Source organism: Acomys minous (genome assembly GCF_964271855.1).
Source record: "Acomys minous genome assembly, chromosome: 2".
NCBI lineage: Eukaryota > Metazoa > Chordata > Mammalia > Rodentia > Muridae > Acomys > Acomys minous.
Genome location: NC_140484.1, coordinates 41,577,266 through 41,592,452, shown reverse-complemented (window position 1 = coordinate 41,592,452; position 15,187 = coordinate 41,577,266). Strand labels below are relative to the sequence as shown.

General features: G+C 43.6%; 1 protein-coding gene and 1 pseudogene across 5 annotated transcripts in view; one reads left to right on the top strand and one right to left on the bottom strand.

The window, feature by feature from the left end:
* Positions 1 to 15,187, bottom strand: part of PCSK5 (proprotein convertase subtilisin/kexin type 5) — a 440,201-nt gene that overhangs the window by 361,214 nt on the left and 63,800 nt on the right. The window lies entirely within an intron of this gene.
* On the top strand, positions 1,070 to 4,563 carry LOC311590507 (coiled-coil domain-containing protein 92-like; annotated as a pseudogene). Its single transcript has 4 exons — positions 1,070 to 1,075; positions 3,242 to 3,357; positions 3,546 to 3,676; positions 3,813 to 4,563. The product of its transcript is annotated as a coiled-coil domain-containing protein 92-like (transcript).

Below are 15,187 nucleotides of genomic sequence, written 5' to 3'. Positions count from 1 at the left end.
TTAGCTGCCTGCCAGTCATCATTTTTAATCTCACCCAGTTTCCATATTTTAGACAAGGAATCTCAATATTACTAAGGCATTATTTTTGCCCAATATTTTCGCACTTACAATGTAGTTTCAACCTCATTTGAGAGCTTGACAACTTAGACAGAGTGGATGTTACTATTCCCAAGGAATGACTGCACCCAAAACAAGAGAGGGCTGAGATGGGAGCACTAGGGCTTGAAGTCACTGCTCCTTACTTTGTCTTTTAAGCCAGTGCTCTGAGGTGAGGGGAGGACAGGATTCTCCATTCCTGAAAGCTTTATGGGCCACAAAATGGAAATGGAATCTCTCAAAACAGAAACGCTTAGAACAAAATGAGCTGTGCTGTCCGCACCCCCTGACAAGCAGTGCTCCCTACACCTGGCTCCCGGCTCCCGTTAGGCAGCTGCACTATTAAAACATTCTCATCTTTCATTCTTTGCTAACAAGACTACAATACATTCAGATGGAATGCTTTAAGCTGGAAAATAGATATTTATAAAAGTGAAAATTGGAAAACAAGAAATGAGACACTATAGAGCCTTGAGACAGATGCTAAGAAGCGAACTAAGTAGGAGAATGTCAGCTCTCTCTGTGGTCACCATGTCAGCTTGCCACAGAGAGGCAGGAGCATGCATTTCAGCAGACAGCAACTCAAAGCCTAATATTATGTTTCTGATAGAAAATATGTTGTTGTTGTTGTTGTTGTTGTTGTTGTTGTTGTTGTTGTTTTCCTAGAGACAATTTCAGAATCTCTGGAAGATCCACACACAACTCATCAAGTGCAGGAAACTAAAGCTAGAGTCACTAATTTGCTATTTATTGTAACAACACTGCATGCTGTTTACACAGCACATTCCATTCTGTGATCTCCAAGAATGTTATGATCCTTTCCACTAAAACAGATGGAGAAACTAAGGCACGCAAGACCACCCACACAGTCACCCTAATGAGCCAAGAGCAGAAGCCATCTTACTCACTGGCTGCCACTGATCCTTCTGTCAGTACCAAATTCAGATTCATTGAATTCCAAAGGCACAGTACCATGGCGGTGAGCTCTCACAAGGAGGAGGCTATCACCACTACCCTTGGTAGGAAGGCTGAGGCATCTGACTTGCAGCCTGGTGGGTGGTGGGTCCGTGGCTGAGGCCAGAGCTCAGCAAAGGCACCCTGTGAATTTCCTCCACTTCAAGCCTAAAGTGTCATCCATGATATTTTCTCTCTTAAGCTTTGAGTGATCCAAATTTTAAATATTAGAAGCAGATATGATACTTTACTTTATTACTGGTCATTTGTAACTTGTGAATGAAACCTTTAAGCATGAATATGGAATTATTGAGGAAGAGGACAGATGGGAAATGCAAACAAGCAGCAGAGATCCAGGGAAGAGCATTTCAGCAAGAGGCAGACCATCAGGAAAAGCCTGGAATTATTTCAGAATTGCACCCCCCAATGTTTACCTTCCTTTTTAATTGATCTTCGGTGACTTGTAGACAACATTTCAATTTCTACTAATTCTCTGTTAAATCATACAATTATCACACAGTGATTCTTTCATAAACCTCTCAGCTTTCCAAGAAGGTACATCTGAGACATTCTACTTGGTCCTTGAGTCTTGAGATATCTCAAAGAAATGCTTGAATGATATGTGAGGAGACATTTGAAATCGGCACAGGGGTTGCCATAGGAGATTATCTAGGAGGCGACAAAGGGCTTGCCTGGGCTTTGGAATGTAGCCAATCAGGACTGTTTCTCTAGCCAAGCGGTTTGCCTGCCCTATGGCCTGAGTGGGTTGCCTAACCTTCCAGCACTTCCATGGCTTATCTATAAAATGAGGGTAATAACACTTTCCTACACCATGGGGTATCAGGGGGATTAAGTCTGATAATACCCTGAAGGTTAAGTAAAGGCCTAGGTAGCCTACGTGCTCACACTGAGAATTACAACAGGTACACGGTGCCAAAAATCCAAATGTCTATCAACTGGAAGGGAGTGAACAGGGCCACTCAGATACACTCACTCATAACTGCTTATCACAGGGGGATATATTAACATAAAATGAATATGCAGGCAACTGTAAGAAAAAGTAAAGAGTTGGAGACCATGTAATGCAAGGGTCATAAGAAAACGTCCAGGAAGACTTAACTACTACTCAACTATGCCTTGAGCAAGTCCCCTTTCTTCTTAGGTCCTTTGTTTACCTATCCACACAATGGGATGAGGAATAAGAGAACCTTCTTCTTACAGCAGCCAAGAGTGTTAAATACATTGAGTGATGGTTATGTATTCTCACTGAGGCCAGAGCAACTTGGAGTTGGGGTGGGGGTGGGTGGGTTTTACACAAAGGGATGATGGTTCATGACCCTCTAAAGCTCAGTTGGGTGAGATAATAACTTATTCCTTGGCGTTACTTTAAGTTCAAACTAATATAATTAATAGCAAATGTCTGTCCTTAAGAAGCAAGAGTGAGAGAAAAGGCGAAGCTACACTGGATTAGTATATAAAAAGCACTATAACAGAGCCTGGCCAACAGGAAGCCTCCAAGGAGTACTTAGCATTTTCACCTCACTTCCGTGAGGGTGGTAGTGCCCAGCTCTAGGCAGCTATCACTTTAATTGAATTAAGCTATAGTATAAAATAAAGTTTACATGTTTAAAGCCACTTAAGACTATGTAAGTTGTTAAAAGCAGCTTAAGGGAAGGGAAGGCTGATAACCGTTTCTTGTCTTGCCCACAACAGCATCTTTTTTTCATTCTGTTTTTGCTCTCTTTTCACTATTTTCTTCGGGTTCCCCATACGCAGGCCATGCTTTGCAAGACCCTGTTTGGTCTCTTAGCATAGCTGAAGGAATCATAAGCCATCACCAAACAGGTTTTGAATCCCAGTACAAAGATGGTATCTCATAGGTGAATCTGGTAGTCTTGTATATTTGGGCTATTTTTGTTAGTCACATTTCTGCCTTATGGCATTGTTGTCTCCTTGGCGTAAAGGACAATCAATGACCATTTGTTTCCTCTGAAGTGGCCTTTTGGCCAGAAGCTGCCTGGCTTGTGGAGGGTGAGTGGGGGCAGGTGATGAGGTGGGAGGTAGGGGTGGGGAGGGTAATTGTATCATTCATGATGACAGCAATCTTCAAGCACCCAGGAAGGAACAAAAGACCACTGTCCACAGGCCTGCCAGCCGGTTTGCTTTATTGCCATCTTTTATTGTTTGCCAGAAAGAAGAAAAACAAATGCAAGAGGTGGCCCACTGCAGGGACACCACCAAGTGCCTTACTAAGTCATTTGCTTCCCCGACTTCAGCTTCCTCTAAAGAAGGGTTTCTTCAAACCCTGTAAGTGTTCTAGGTTACACAGTGTTTATGAATGACAGCCCATGCCAAGTACATAGTAGATGATTGATAAATACTAGTTTTCCCTTCAAAATATATATTGAGTATCTATGAACCATAGTGTCTTTCATCATGATGCAATCAATGTCCACTGAAGACCTGAAACATTTCCAGGTATTTTTTTTTTAAAGACTTCACAGTGGAGAGAAGAATCTGCTCTTCCTCCAGCAGGAGGATGCCAGCACACCGAAGGGACTACATGCTGAGATCCGGCAGCTGCAGCAGCACTGCGTAGATCTAACCTATGAGCTGACACTCAAAAGTTTCGAGTAGCCAGAGCTGGCACTCGGGAGATGCTGACTTCAGCTGATGCTCAAGCTGTTTGAACTTCAGCACCTTCAGATTCTAGAGACGTTCTTTTACACAGCTCGGACCTGGCCCTTGACTTCTTCCTTCAGGAGATGGCTCTTCCAGAACAACGGAGCTGAAGAGGTGCTGTGGAGACCTGGAGGCCCAGCTGGAGGCCAAAGAGGAGGAAAACCCCAAGCTGCTGCAAGAGCTGAAGCAAAAGCATGCTGCCATTGCTGTGCTGGAGAGCACAGTTCATGAGAGAGAAGGTGAAAAGCCACAAGCTGAGCATGCTGTCCCATGAGCTGGAGCAGCATGCCAGCACAGCGGCCTACCTTACCACACAGCTACATGCAGCTAAGAAGCTGCTGAGCTCCAGGGGCACCTCAGACGCCAGCCCAGCAGGAAGTCCTGCATTGGCTACCTACAAGGCCACTCCACCCCCAAACGACAAGCTGCCCAAGACACCCTGCCAACTGCATGAAGAGTAGTCTGTTAGCGCCACTGCACCCTGAGTTTGAGGAGGTCTATAGGTTCAGAGTCAAGAGCCTCAAACTCCTTCTGCAGGAGCCTGTGGATGCCATGCCTTATCCTATCTCATTCCTGCTGGCCCGGGAGACTGCTAAGGTCCAACTCAAGGAATGGCTTCTGGTCATCCCTCCCATTGCCTCAGACCACAGCGCCAGCGGGCAGCATAGGCCAGGCCAAGACAAGCCGCACAAGACCTGTGTTCGGGTGGCTCATTGCATCCATCATGACAGTCCACCACAGGGTCAGCCAGTGGGGGAGGCAAAGGCCATGGACCAGGTGAACATAGGGAAGGTGGTGAGGAGGCACTCAGGGACAGACCACACTGTGTAAAGCCTGAGGCCGCCACTGCAGCCATTCACCCACTATGAAGCGCCATGGGGTTCCTTGCCCAGTTTCCTCGCCCACCCACGCCAAATGTCTCCTATGTCATAGCCTGGCTCTTGCCCCCATAGTGACACAATGCTATAGTGTTGTTCCCGCTGAAGATGTTTATTGGCACTGTGGCCAATGCCTGCATGCCATTAGTTTGCTTTCAGCCTGATGCCAAGAGATCTCAGCACATTCCTAGTCAAGGCTCAGGCACAGTCTCTTTACCGAGCATCTGTGTCACATGATCTAAGTAAGATGACCTCATCCCTGATGTCACCTCAACCTGAATGTGTGTTCATGATTTTTTGTTTTTTGTTAGTTTCATCCAAATGTTCAGGATCCAACAAATGTCATTTTCTAAACCTGCCCCCCTTCTCCTCTGTGTCTTTTTGAAGCACTGAGGGACTGTGGAGTTTGTGAGGGAGGACTAGCAGGTGGGGATGGGAGCATTTGCTGCCCAGAGCTGTTGTCCGGATCGTCAGTTCTCCTGCATTCTGTCCTGTCTAGGCTCTGCACTGCCTCCCTGTCTCCAGCTAGCCAGCCCAGCCCAGCCTCACAGGATAAGAGAGGCAGCCAACGAGTGGCCTTTCATCCCCAAGCCACACGCAGGCTCTGGGAGAGGAGAGGTCCGAAGCTCAGGCAGGACCTGAATGCCTGAGTGTTCTGTGCTCTTGCCAGAAAGGGGCATATGCTGGAGCAGACAGAGGTGGAATGCCATAGCAGTGGCTTAGCGAGAAAGAAGGGAGAATGCACTTGCCTTAAAACTTGCTGAAGCTTGTGCTCTGTCCAGAGTTCTCTGAAAGAAGCTTGAGAAGCAACTGCTGATTACAGCACACACACAGCAGCTCACAACTGGCTGTAACTCCAGGAACCACCTTACACGCGGTGCACGTATATTCAGGCAGGCTCACACACATACACAAATAAACTCTTAAAAAATAAAAATAAAGACCTCAAACAGAAACAAATGTTTCGTGATTCAGGGAGAATGTCCAAACAGTGTTTCAAAAGAGATGTAGGGGAAACCACCATGACAGGGTTTCAGTGTGCTGGCTCAGGCTGCTTCTTTTCCCACGGCAAGTTCTGAACAGACCAGGTCTCCACAGAATCAGCTCTAGTGCTAAAGAAGAGGACAGCTCTTCAGGCTCTGGCCCCTGGACACTGACTAGTTGTCTCCTGGAGGTTTCCATAAAGCATGCTTATATTTCCTTTCTGTGTGTGAGGTCTAAAGCTACTTGATCCCTGCAGCCAAAGTCCTATTTCTCTCCATTAAGAATGGCATTCTGGAGAGCCACGCATTTTAAGGCTAATAAATTGTCATTGTAACAGTTGCAATTACGAGCAAATTTGATCTTGAAAGAAGCCACAGCACTGTAACTCAATAACTATGTAGCACTCTATCACCATAACAAGGATAAAGTACCTCTGTGTCTTCCTCGGCTTCTCATCAGTTTCCTTAGTGGAGAGAGTAGGGGTGAGGGAGAGCGAAGGATGCACTTCTGCTCCCTCCCAGAATGCTCATTAACCAACTTTGGGTGCTTGCAAATTCATAAGCAGCATGGGAGCTCACAAACACAAAGAGAGATTATTGATGCTGCTGAGGCATCAAAGGAACTGATGAACCTAACGTGAGCATCAGTGGACATCAACATACCTATAAAGAAAAGGGCTTCCCTGGCGCTGCTATAGGAAGATGAGCGCAGGGTTGGCACAGGTGAAGAAACAGCAATATTTCTTACTTGGTTTTCTATATTTCGAGCAAGTGGTTAACCACATGTATAATAGCAATTATTAACATATTCAGATGCCCCCCCCCGTGTCCATTTATCCTATATGAAGTTTATCACTACAACACCTTCCTGTACAAATGCTAAATGCAAAGTTTCTATAAGAGCATTTCATCCTTTATCACTGCCTGGCTCACTGCTATAACTGCTCCTTTGGGAAGGAGGCCTGGGAGACTCTCTGTGACCATACAGTAAAACTGCAGCTCTATTCTTTACTCACCTCGTGACAAAAGTGCATACCTGTCTTTCTTTTACTAAGGTGTGATTATTTTGGCTTACAAATTTGAAAGCATGCAGACTTGATAAATGCTTAATATCTTTCCGTTGGATAACAAGGCAAATGAGTAGAGTGAGGAGACCACCTTCAACCCCAATAGGAATGCATACATCAGGCAAGTGCATGCAAACATACAGAGAAAGAGACATGCACACACAGAGGCATGCATGTAAAGAATCAATGAAGCTACGGCACTGTCTGCTTCCATACAAATGCAAGAAGCCAGAGGCAAATCTTTGTCCAGTAGACACCCGAGAAGAGCCTTTTGCACTTGGCATCAGCTCTCCAGCCAAAGAAACAAAACCACAGCCTGATGATGAAAGTTACCCCCATATGTCTTTCAACTAAAGCCTCCATCAACCAGATGTGTGGGTGAGCAGTTTGATCTGGTGTAAACATCAGCACAGAGCAACACCAGGAAACACTTACAGGTGGTCACTAGCTTCTTAGATTCTCCCCTGTCCCACTAGTCTACTTCCAGTCTCATTTTTCCCTTTCTTCCTTACCACCAAATCTTAGCACTAAGTGGATGAGGACAGGTCACAGCTACTGTCTTCTAAGGTGAGATTGGAAATTTAAAACAATTGTCTTGCCCAGGAAAAAAACACACAACAACAACTGTGGGCTCTTTGGACCATCAAGTTAGCTTAGTGGGTAAAGGCACTTGCCGCCAAGCCTGATGACCTGAGTCCAGTCCACAAGAACAACACAATGGAAAGAAGGAACCAACTCCCATAGCTTGTCCTTTGACCTCCACATACTCACAATGAAACAAACACAAATAATTAAATGTATAAAAATAAAAGAAAAATATAGGCTCTGAGATGAGTTGTTAAAAAAAAAAGCCAGCCCCCTATAAGAAAGATATTTTAGATGATGAAATAATATTTTTCAGGTTCCCAAATCAAAATAAAAACTGTAATGTAATATATCTTATCAACTTGTTTATAAGGTACAGATAAAATAGCTCTCACTATTTCATAGTGACAGAGACAGACACACAGAGTTTTCACTAAATCATATAATTTGTTCTCCTAGCCATCACTCACATAGGGTCATAGATTTCAGAATTTATAAACAAACAGCAAAAGGTATGTAGTGTAAATCCCTGTAATAGCAAATTTAGGAACTAATGCTGTTCACATTATAGCTGCTACATTCATAATCACGAAAACATGTCCCTCAACTGGTGAATGGGCTGTCAAGCTGTGGCACATCCACAACCCACTGATACTCAGCAGAGCGAGAAAAAAGGTGACAGACTTTGGATATCCAGCCTCCTGGACGAAATCTCAAAGATGTTAGATCAAATGTAAAAGCTCAGACTGAAAAGACTCCAGATTGTTAAAGTTTCCTTCATCTGCCCCCCAGAAAAATTGACAACTACAGCGACGGAAGACAAACTAGGGTTCCCTAGTGATGTGGGTAGAGAAAGTTGATGAGAAACAAATACTCATCTCCTACGGCTACTGAGGGAATGGAGCATCTGTGTTCGTGTTCACAGTAGTGGCCATCTGTATGAAAACAGCTAAGTAGGAAGGGACTTGAAAGAATGCTTAATGGTAGTGATATGTCAGGAACATAAGTTTGTCCAGACTCTAAAAGTGACTATATGCTTGAGTGTGAATCTCCAACAAAGTAAATTTGCATCAGAAGGAAAAATGTGAAAGTAGAAGTTAACTTATAGTTGATGATCTTGCAAGCTGGTGAAATGGATGGACATCTTGCATTTACTTTGAAATGCATTAAGGATTTAGATGGGGAAGATCCAAGATGGCGGCGAGCAGTGTGGACCGTGTTTGGAAGCTCCAGTGAACAATTCAGGGAATTGCACAGATTTCTGAGCCAGGAAAACCAAGGTCACCACACCACGGCAGCAGGAGTGCTCCATGGTTCGGGGGGACCAGGGTGTGGAGGACCTGCATGCCCCTGCATATGGAAGGAGCGCGGATTTTCTTGGATCAGAGCAGCAGCGGCAGAGGCAGCAGCAGCAGCAGCAGCAGCAGCACCAGCGGCACCAGTGGCGGCAGCTGATGTTTGCAGCATAGAGCCTTCTGGTGGAGGCAATTGGTGTAGTGGCCAGTGGGAGTTGCTGTGGGAGAGGGGACTCTGGACAGGATTTGGGTCACATGGTGCCTTGAGACCCAAACTGGACTCAGCAGACAGTTCAGCCCCAGAGTCCTGGGTTCGCTCAGTGCGCTGTGCTGTGGAGACACTGGCTCAGCTCAGCAAGCAATTCTGCCCGAGGCACTACCTCAGTGCAGCCACAGCTCCCCTGCTGTGATGCAGGCTGGGCAGAGCGCTCAGTTCCACCCTAGGCACCAGCTCAGCGCAGCCGCAGTTTTCCTGCTGTGACCCAGACTGGGCGGAGTGCTCAGTTCCACCAGAGGTGCTTGCTCAGCACAGCTGCAGTTCCCCTGCTATGGCAGATGGTTCAGGCCCTGAGAATCTAGCTGAGTTCGATGCGTGGTTCAGGCCCAGTGTCCCTGGCTGGACTTGGCAGGGGACCCGGAAGGCTGTGGACACCTTGGCCTGACCCAACGCTCATTCAGAGACTCAGAACAATTACAGGACCCACAGCAAAGGGGAGCTGAGGATCACTGGCTGTGAGAGCCCAAAACGACAGGGCTAACCTCCTGCCACCCACACTAGTGAAGCATCAGAGCTTCCAGCCTACGGAAATCATGAGAAAACAAGTGAATCTATCATCAGACTCCCTCCATCCAAATCTGGAAGTTACCCAACAAAAATAGAAACGGCAAGATGTCTAAAGGACAGCGTAAAAGCATACACACACACACACACACACACACACACACACACACACACACACAAACCAAAACAACATGGCATCTCCAGTTTCCAGCTATCCCAAAGAAAACAACCCAGAGAACTCAAATACAACGGAAACACAAGAAAATGACCTCAAATCCTTAGTAATGAGGATAATAATGGAGGAAACAAATAAAATTCATAATCAAATGCAGGAAGACGCCATGGGTCAAATGGATCTAACAGATATCTATAGAACCTTTCACCCAAACAAGAAAGAATATACCTTCTTCTCTGCACCCCATGGAACCTTCTCCAAAATTGATCACATCGTAGGTCACAAAGCAAGCCTCAACAGATACAAGAGGATTGAAATAATACCTTGTATCCTATCAGATCACCATGGGCTTAGGCTGCAATTCAACAACAACAGGAATAACAAAAAGCCTACATGTACCTGGAAACTAAACAACTCTCTGCTAAATGACACCTGGGTCAGGGAAGAAATAAAGAAAGAAATCAAGGAGTTTCTGAAATTCAATGAAAATGAAGGAACAACATACCCAAATTAGTGGGATACATTTGAAAGCAGTGCTAAGAGGAAAACTCACAGCACTAAGTGCCTTTAAAAAGAAATTGGAAACATTGCACATAAGCACCTTAATGACAAAACTGGAAGCCCTAGAAAAAAAAAGAAGCAGAAACACCCAAAAGGAGTAGATGTCTGGAAATAATTAAACTCAGGGGTAAAATTAACAAATTAGAAACTAAGAAAACAGTCCAAAGAATCAAGAAAACCAAGAGCTGGTTCTTTGAGAAAAATCAACAAGATAGACAGACCGTTAGCCAAACTAACTAAAAGGCAGAGAGACAGTATTGAAATCAATAAAATCAGAAATGAAAAGGGAGACATAACAACAGAGACTGAAGAAATACAAAGAATCATAAGATCCTACTTTGAAGGCATATATGCCACAAAATTTGAAAATCTAAGGGAAATGAACGATTTTCTTGATCAATTTAACTTGCCAAAGTTGAGTGAAGAACAGATACACAAGCTAAATAGTCCCATTTCCTCTACAGAAACAGAAGCAATCATTGATAGTCTCCCAACCAAAAAAAGCCAAGGGCCAGATGGTTTCAGTGAAGAATTATACCAGACCTTCAAGGGCGAGCTAATACCGATACTCTTCAAGCTACTCCAAAAGATAGAAATGGATTGAACATTACCAAATTCGTTCTATGAGGCCATAGTCTCATTGATACATAAACCTCACAAAGACTCAACAAAGAAAGAGAATTTCAGACCAATTTCTCTTATGAACATCGATGCAAAAATACTAAATAAAATACTTGCAAAACGAATACAAGAACACATCAAAAATATCATTCATCATGACCAAGTAGGCTTCATTCCAGGCAAGTGGGGATGGTTTAATATACGGAAATCCATCAATGTAATCCACCATATAAACAAACTGAAAATAAAAAACCACATGATCATCTCTTTAGATGCAGAGAAAGCATTTGATAAAATCCAACACCCATTCATGTGTAAAGTTTTAGAGAGAACGGGGATAAAAGGCATTTTCCTCAACATAATAAAGGCTATATACAGCAAGCCAATAGCCAAAATCAAAGTAAATGGTGAGATACTCAAGGAAATTCCTCTAAAATCGGGAACAAGGCAAGGCTGCCCACTCTCTCCATATCTCTTCAATATAGTACTCGAAGTTCTAGCCAGAGCAATAAGACAACAAAAGGAGATCAAGGGTATCCAAATGGGAAAGGAGGAAGTCAAATTATCCCTGTTTGCAAATGATATGATAGTCTACATAAGTGACCCTCAAAATTCCACCAGAGAACTCCTACAGCTGATAAACACCTTCAGCATATTGGCTGGATACAAAATTAACTCAAAAAAGTCTGTAGCCTTCCTATATACAAATGACAAGCTTGCAGAGGAAGAAATCAGGAAAGCCACATCCTTCACATTAGCCACAAGCAATATAAAATATTTAGGAGTTACTCTAACTAAGCAAGTGAAGGACTTATTTGAAAAAAATTTCAAAACTCTGAAGAAAGAGATTGAAGATGACATGAGAAGATGAATGATCTTCCTTGCTCATGGGTTGGGAGAATTAACATAGTAAAATGGCCATCCTACCAAAAGCAATCTACAGATTCAATGCAATCCCTATCAAAATACCTACACAATTTTTTAAAGACATTGAAAGTTCAATTCTGAACTTCATATGGAAAAACAAAAAACCCAGAATAGCTAAAACAATCTTGTACAATAAAAGGTGCTCCAGAGGAATCTCCATACCTGATCTCAAACTGTACTATAAAGCAATAGTAATTAAAACAGCATGGTACTGGCACAGCAACAGGCTGGTTGATCAGTGGAACTGAATCGAAGACCCAGATATGAATCCACACACATATGGTCACTTGATTTTTGACAAAGAAGCCAAATCCATTCAATGGAAAAAGGATAGCATCTTCACCAAATGGTGCTGGTCTAACTGGATGTCTATGTGTAAAAAAATGCAACTGGACCCATATTTGTCACCTTGCACAAAACTCAAATCCAAGTGGATTAAAGACCTCAACATAAAACAAGAGACACTAAATCACTTAGAAGAAAAAGTGGGGAAGAGCCTGGAACATGTTGGCACAGGAGACAACTTCCTGAACAGAACACCAACAGCCCAGGCCTTAATGTCAACAATTAATAAGTGGGACCTCAGGAGGCTGAGAAGCTTCTGTAAGGCAGGAGACACAGTCAAGAGAACAAAGCGACAGCCAACAGACTGGGAAAAGATCTTCACCAACCCTACATCTGACAAAGGTCTAATATCCAAAATACATAAACAACTCAAGAAATTAAATACCACCAAACCAAATAACCCAATTGAGAAGTGGAGCTTGGAACTAAACAGAGAATTCTCAACAGAGGAATATCAAATGGCTGAGAAACACTTAAAGAAATGCTCGACCTCCTTAGTCATCAGGGAAATGCAAATCAAAACAACTCTGAGATTCCATCTTACACCCATCAGAATGGCTAAGATCAAAAATTCAAGTGACACCACATGCTGGCGAGGATGTGGGGAGAGAGGAACACTCCTTCATTGCTAGTAGGAATGCAAACTAGTACAGCCACTTTGGAAATCTATCTGGTGCTATCTCCAAAAAATGGGAATAGGGCTTCCTCAAGACCCAGCTATTCCACTCCTTGGAATATACCCAGAAGATGCTCCAGCACACAGCAAGAAAATTTGCTCAACCATGTTCATAGCAGCCTTATTCATAATAGCCAGAACATGGAAACAGCCTAAGTGTCCCTCAATAGAAGAATGGATAAAGAAACTGTGGTACATATACACTATGGAATACTAGTCAGCTATTAAAAACAAGGAATTCCCAAAATTTGTGGATAAATGGATTGAGCTAGAAATGATCATAATGAGTGAGTTAACCCAGAAGCAGAAAGACTCAAATGGTATATAATCACTTATATCTGCGTATTAGCCCAAGGGGCATGTCCCACGAAAGCCTTCACTTACCAGGAAACTGGGACAGAGGGGAGGACATCCTACTGGAACTCTAGATGAGAGAAGCATGGGAGAATGGCAAAGTAGAAGGATCCAGAGGGTCCAGAGTAGAACATTATGATAGGCAGATTTGGGCACAGGGGTCCTGCTCAAACTAAGGCACCAGCCAAGGACAATACTGGCCGTAAAACTTTAAACCCCTACCCAGATCTAGCCAATGGTCAGAACACTCTCCACAGTAGAGTGGAGAGTGGGATATGATTTTCTCACATACTCTGGTGCCTCATATTTTACCATGTCCCCTGGAGGGCAAGACCTGGTGGCACTCAGAGGAAGGACAGCAGGTTACCAAGAAGAGACTTGATTCCCTATGAGCATATACAGGGGGAGGAGGTCCCCCTCAGGAACAGTCATAGGGGAGGGGAATAAGGCAAAAATGGGAGGAAGAGAAGAGTGGGAGGATACAAGGGATGGAATAACCATTGAGATGTAACAAGAATAAATTAATAAAAAAAACAAAAAAACAAAACAAAACAAAACAAAACAAAAAGAATTTAGATGGGTTAAAATGGAAAGGTACATGGCTGTGTAGTAAAGGCCACGGGCAGAATATTAGCCACACAACTAGAGGTACAGTGCTGCTGTTCCTTTTAAACTCTGTCCGAACTTTGCTGTCTGTTTAAAAATTGTAATAAAATATTAGGGAGAAGTTGGGCTTTTGTTTTTGTCTGTTGTGACTCACTGTATAGCCAAGGCTAAGCTGAAACTTACTTCATAGCCCAGTCTGGCCTCAACCTCCACACCATCCTCCTCCTGCCTCAGCCTCCCAAGAGCTGGAACCACAGCCACAAGCTGCCACTTCCGACTTCAAAATGACTCCAAAGAATTGACATATACACAATAATACAAAGACATAATAAAAACGCCATTGCCTATGTTGGGGGCTATCTCTTTGTGGTGCCATCTCCTGTTCCTAACATATTACTGAGATTCAAAACTTTAAAATTATGTATAATTGCAGAATTCTGTCCATCTCATCATAGATATTGTTCAACTATAGGTTTCATTCAGACATGAGCCCAAACTTGAGCTCTGCTTACCTACTGATTGTAAGAGAAAATTAACTTGTTCAGAATGCCCGTGGTTCTCAGCCCCTGCATTAACTCACGATCTAGATACCAAAACTGGCCAGTAGGGAAGATGCATTGAAACTTTAATTTCCAATTATTTAATCTAATGTTTCCCCAAGTCTACACTGTACAGACAGGAAACTAAGAGCAACTGCTCTGTGAACCAGTGACTCATCTTCTTATCACCGCTCAAGTGTTCACGGGTGCCTTTGCCCTCTCAGGGTAATTCAGCAATCTCAGGCTCGAGGCCAGGCCAGACTCCTGACCTAGATCCTATCAGCTCGTGCTAACTGCCGCCTAGTACTCAGGTCTGTGTAGCTGGAACTTCCTCCTCTGAAGGGATTGTATGACAATGAGGTTAGTTTATGCTTTCCAAAAATCTACAAACCTTAAAATGGTTTCTAGCTCTCCAACCACACAATCTACGAGGTGATGGATGATGAGAAGGGTTAAAGAGATATTAATTTCTAATGACCTTGTTGTGTCGGATCCCAGGTTAACTATAGCAAGCTCCCATCCACCAGCAGACACCACACATGCGCGCGCGTGCACACACACACACACCACACATACACACACACCACACCACACACACACACCACACACACACACCACCACACACACACACCACACATACACACACATCACATACACACACCACACCACACACACCACACCACACACAGACACACACACACACACACCACACCACACACAGACACACACACACACACACACACACACACACACACACACACAAGAATCTAAAGGTCAAGTGTACAGAAGAATAGTTTGTGAGAAAGGCTTTACAAAGTCCTAAATGAGTTTTTCTTTCTACTAAACAGAATAGAAAGCATCACTGTCGGAGGGGACTTGATTGCTGTATTATGGTTACTATTAGAAACAGAAAACCAATCTAAAGGCTCCATCATAGAATACATGGAAAAATAATTATGGTTATTCCATCATGTTCCTTTATAGTAATGATATTTTCAAGGTACATTTCATGAGAGGGATAAGAGAAATCTACTGACTTACTGTTGTCATGGATACTGTGAT